The 5,522-nt window shown below is 45.9% G+C and overlaps 1 protein-coding gene across 2 annotated transcripts in view; it reads right to left on the bottom strand.

The window, feature by feature from the left end:
* CUNH17orf97 (chromosome unknown C17orf97 homolog) overlaps positions 1-1,639 on the bottom strand; it is a 21,710-nt gene extending 20,071 nt beyond the window's left edge. For both annotated transcript variants that reach the window (XR_003710244.1, XR_003710243.1), the window contains exon 1: positions 1,462-1,639. The gene's annotated coding sequence lies outside the window, so the exon portion shown is untranslated. The remainder of the gene's footprint in view (positions 1-1,461) is intronic.
* Between the last annotated feature and the right edge of the window lie 3,883 nt (positions 1,640-5,522).

The following is a 5,522-nucleotide window of genomic DNA, read 5'->3' on the forward strand; positions in this document are numbered from 1 at the left end:
CTGTGTGTGTCTGTGTGTGTGTCTGTGTGTATCAGACAGGGATGTATCAATCTCTACCCTGTTTTTTGGTTTATTTAAAAAATTGGGAAAGATGTACTTAATTTTTATGTATATGAGCATTTGCTTGCATGTACGTATGCGCACCATGTATGTGGAGTAGCCTTTGAGGCCATAAGCGAGTGTCAGATCCCCTGAAACTGGAGTTACAGACTGTTGTGGCATGTAGGTAGTACTCTTAACCACGGCACCATCTTCTCAGCCTGTTTGAGTTTGTTTTCTCGAGACAGGGTCTCACTGCATAGTCTTGGCTGTGTTATTGTCCAGCTCTGTCCTCCAAGCCAAAGTCTTTTTAACACCGTCTGTCTGTCTGCAAACCATCATCACAACTGGGCTGCTTGACTGCTGACATCTGGTTGTTCCTTCCGGTAGCTGTATGCAATTTTGCCCTAATTCTGCGGTGTGCATGTGTGCGTGTGTGTGTGTGTGTGTGTGTGTGTGGTGGTGGTGGTAGCTAGAGAATACAGATGGGGAAGAAGTCACCGACCATGTGACTACAAGGAAACCATCATCCATGCTTAGTCTATAAGTATGCACAGTAAACTCATTGGTTTCCTAAGGTGAACTATGGTAGAGCAGTCCTTTAACTTGCCCTTAGGAGGTGGAGGAAAGTACTACTTACAGCTCCTCCACTGAAAGAATTTTGGCAATAACTCTATGCACTGAGCCACCTCCCCAGGCCCAGTATTTTTACTTTTTATTCTTTAATTTTATTCCTCTTTTCTTCTTTCAACTTTTTAAAGTGTGTGTGTGTGTGTGTGTGTGTGTGTGTGTGTGTGTTAAGGACTCATTGGGTCGCCTTGGCTTGCTTCGAACTGTGGAGACCAGACTGACTTCTGACTCTCAGAGACCTGCCTGCTTCTGCTTCCTGAGTGCTAGGATCAAGAGTTTGCTCCACTAACCTTGACAAAAACCAACATTTAAAAAAAAAATTCTGTGCCATCTGCCAAAGCTAATGACATTGACACTGGTGTCCAGGCTAGGCCTCCACGTCCCAGCTCCGTGGTGTGTTTGTGGGGACTTTGCCTCACACATGCAATGATAGTGACTATCTCAGTAGGGCCCAGGGGTGCTTGATTCTCTTGTGTAACTGTGGACAATCTAAAATGATACCTGCCACCCTTTCAGTAATGTCAAGCAAAGCTCTCACCCCAGTCTGTTCCTCCCAGGGAGGTGGGTCCTGGGAGGGGCTAGATGAGGGATTCTTCCCCATGCCAGACCAGCAGAGGAGACACGATTTCCCTGACAATGACTAGGCAGTTGTTAGAGAGTCAAGGGCCAGCCCTGAAAACTTCACATTTGGAACCCTGGAACTAGCATTTATCAGCTCTGTGACCTTGAGAAGGTAACCTCAGAAGATCACAGCCTTGCTTGCTTTACCAGTAAAATGGGGGAAATACTCACAACATCTTGTTGTCACAAGGTGATAGAGATGAGGTCAGAGTGTGGCAGACATAGGTTCTGTGAGCAGGGCATTCTTGAACACTGTTGGCTGTTTCTCACGATGGCCTCTAAACTCTTTCCGGAGGCCTTTTCACACTGCAAGTCCCAGGAGGCTGGGACCTTCTCACTTGCAGTTCTGCAGCTGTTTACAGCGATATGCCTCACTGTGTGGTAAGAGGAAACTGGGGGCTCTTTGAACCTCGGCTTCCTTCAGTGCATTGATTGCTGTGCCCACGCCATCACCACCACCCAAGGCTGCTTCCGGAACAGTAAGCTCTAACAGGCTTATCTGAAATAGTTGTTATTGATTTATGCTTCTATTCCCACAGGAGGCCTCCAAAAGAGGAAATAGAATCAGGGCTTGCTGGTGAAAGCTGTCATGTGACTGAGTCTTGCAGGTTGTTGGTTCCCAGGCAGAGAGGGAGCCCCAAGACTCCAGTTTCCCAAGGAAATTCCTGGAAAATGTTAAGAAAAATAAAGCTAAAGGCTGGAGGCCCTGGGGTGTATGAAGGCTGGAGGCTCTGGGGTGTATGAAGGCTGGAGGCTCTGGGGTGCATGAAGGCTGGAGGATCTGGGGTGCGTGAAGGCTGGAGGCCCTGGGGTGCATGAAGGCTGGAGGCTCTGGGGTGCATGAAGGCTGGAGGCCCTGGGGTGCATGCCCTTCATAAGCTCAGCACCTGGAGGGGCAAGCAGGAGGATTGGGGAGTTCAGGTCATCCTTGGATACCTATAGAGAGTTGGATGTCAACCCAAGATATAAGAGATCCTATTTGATAAAACTACACACACACACACACACACACACACACACACACACACACACACACAAAGGAGGGTGTGGGGGGAGAGGGGGAGAGAAACGCCAGAGCAGAACTAAGTCAAGAGCCAGGCCTGTAATTCTGTAATTTCATTTTCTTTAGAGGCTGAGGCAGGAGGATTACAAGTTCAAGGAGCCTGCTTGGGTGCTGAATAAGAGCCTATCTTAAGGGGCTGGAGGGATGGCTCAGTGGTTAGGAACACCGACTGCTCTTCTAGAGCTCCCGAGTCCAATTCCCAGCATCCACACAGCACCTCACCACCATTTATGATGGGATCCGATTCCCTCTTCTGTTGTGCAGGCATACAATGAAGCATTCATCTACATAAAATGCATAAATGAAAAAAAAAAAAAAAAACCTTGGGAGGCAGAGGCAAATGGATCTCTGTGAGTTTGAGGCCAGCCTGGTCTACGTGGAGAGTTATAGGACAGACAGGACTACATAGAGAGGCCCTGTCTCAAAACAAACAAAAAACAAAGCAAAAAGACCTTGTCTTTAAAATTTAAAAAGTTAAAAGAAAATAAGGTGGGGTGGGGGCTGAGGCTATAGCTCAGTGGTAGAGTATTTGTCTAGTATACACAAGGTCATGGGTTTAATCTCCATCACTGGAAAAAGAAAAGAAAAGGAAGGAAGGAAGGGCTTAAAGTGTCTAAAGTGTAAGCACTTTCTCAAATAGATACATGCGCATTCAATAGCCATCAATGGCCATCCCAGCCGTGCTCCTTGGTCTTGGTATTACACCGTAGAGTTGCTATCACTATGCCCATGGGCCCTGCTAGTTTTCCTCCTGGGATCACTTATCTTCAGCCTGCCCCCTTTTGCCTTTCCTGACTGGCCATCTCAGACACACCCAAACGTTTACCTTGGCTTGAAGATCACTCTGAAGCTTCCTCAGCACGGTGGGAGACCGAGTCCAACTTCCCTTCTACAGCCTGGAGTCCATGGATCTTTGGAGCCTCATTCCAAGTACTGATCCCCAAGAGACAAAATCATGTACTGAGCAGGTTAAACCTTACCTTGGCCTGGTATAACTAATGATGAACAGCATACGGGGTTGGCGTATAGCTCACCAGTAAAGGGTGTGCTAAGTGTGTGTGAGGCCCTGGGTTTGGTTCCTAGGCCCAGGAGTAAAGGTAGGTCTGTTAGCTAAGAGGACACCCACACCAGTGCCGTTCTCCAATAAAGGAGTCCAGGGTCCTTGAAAAACATGACACATTCTAGAATCAAGGAAAGAAAACACACAAAACAAGCCATAAGCATTTTCTTTTCTTTTCTTCTCTTCTCTTCTCTTCTCTTCTCTTCTCTTCTCTTCTCTTCTCTTCTCTTCTATTTTATTTTATTTTATTTTTTGGTTTTTCGAGACAGGGTTTCTCTGTATAGTCCTGGATGTCCTGGAACTCACTCTGTAGACCAGGCTGGCCTCGAACTCAGAAATCCGCCTGCCTCTGCCTCCCAAGTGCTGGGATTAAAGGCGTGGGCCACCACTGCCCAGCCATAAGCATTTTCTAATGCCAGAAAGTAACAATGTTCCAAGATCTCCTCTCCAAACCTCAAACCCCCACACTGATAAAGATGTGTCAAAGGCCCGTGGGAACTAGCTAAGAGACTGCCCAACAGTCAAAGCTGGGAGAATAGAAGCAAAAACCAAAATGTAATTGGAATATAACCCAATCTACGAAGTAAATGTCTATTTATTTTGAGTAGCAAGCTGGGAGCAGACAAAGCTGCCAACAGTTTAAGTGAATCCTCACCTCAAGAATGCCAAGGTGGGTGGTAGTGCGTACCTTTAACTCCAGGGCTCAGGAGTCAGAAGCAGATGAGTCTCTGAGTTTGAGCCCAGAATAGTCTAAAGATCGAGTTCCAGGAAAGTCAAAGCTACATAGGGAAAGCAGGTCTTTAAAAAGCAATAAATAGAGAGATAAACAAACATAGAGGGAAACACCTCTGTACTCTCTTAGTGTAGACTGGGTAGGGCTTCCTTTTTAATTGTGGAAAGGGTACCATGGTGACATTGTAGTGGACAAACCTGACAGACATCCTCTCTGCCAGCTGATCAAGGTCATCTACAGAAAAAAAATCATGTCCATAATATGCACTCTTTTTAAAAATGTTATAAGGATGTTTTAAACATTAAGAAATTATTTGTGCCTGTTTGTGTGGACGTGGGTTTATGCATGCAAGTGCACTGCCCACAGAGACCAGAAGAGGGCGGCAGACCTCCTGGAATTACAGGTGCTTATGTGCCACCTGATGTGGAGCCAGATTCAGCTCTGAAGTTTAATCAGTGAGCCATCTCTCTAGCCAGATAATGTGCACTTGTGTGATGGTTTGTATATACTTGGCCCAGGGAGGGGCACTATTAGGTGTGACCCTGTTGGAGTATGTGTGGCCTTGTTGGAGTAGATGTGTCACTGTAGGTGTGGGCTTTATGACCTTCATTTTAGCTGCCTGGAAGTTACTGCTAGCAGCCTTCAGATAAAGATGTAGAACTCTCAGCTCCTCCTGCACCATGCCTACCTGGATGCTGTCATGCTCCCACCTTAATGATAATGAACTGAACCTTTGATGCTGTAAGCCAGCCCCAATTAAATGTTGTCCTTGTAAGAGTTGCCTTGGTCATGGTGTCTGTTCACAGCAATAAAATGCTAACTAAGACAATTTCTGTGATGAAAAAAAAAAGGCTCTTCTAAATCTTTAGGTCCAGTCTTAATAATGAGAAAACTGTCAGACAGATTCTGATAGACACAGCCTCTGATACATCTCAACTGGTGAAGGTCATCAAAGACAATGAGTTTGAGAAACTGTTACAGTCAGGAGGCCACTAAGGAGATGTGATGACTAAATTAACTGGTATCTTAGAAGAGATCCTGGGCCAGAAAATGGACATCAGGCTCCATCAAAGAAAATTTGAATGAACTAGTTAGTAAGCATGTATCAGCATTGGATCATTCATGATCACAAATGTGAACTGGGCACCGTGGCCCAAGCCTACAAGCTCAGCACTCAGGAGGGGGAAGAAGGAAGATCAGGAGTTCAAAGTCAACCTGGACCATACAATTCACTGTCTCCAAACCAAACAACCAAACCAAACCAAACTAAACCAAACCAAAAACCAGTTATAATAAAGTACCATAATGATAGGGGTCTCTCAATAAAGATCTCTCTTTCCTCTCTCTCCCTCTCCCACCTCTCTCTCTCTCTCTCT

This window comes from Grammomys surdaster, unplaced genomic scaffold (assembly GCF_004785775.1).
Source record: "Grammomys surdaster isolate TR1022 unplaced genomic scaffold, NIH_TR_1.0 126278, whole genome shotgun sequence".
Taxonomy (NCBI): domain Eukaryota; kingdom Metazoa; phylum Chordata; class Mammalia; order Rodentia; family Muridae; genus Grammomys; species Grammomys surdaster.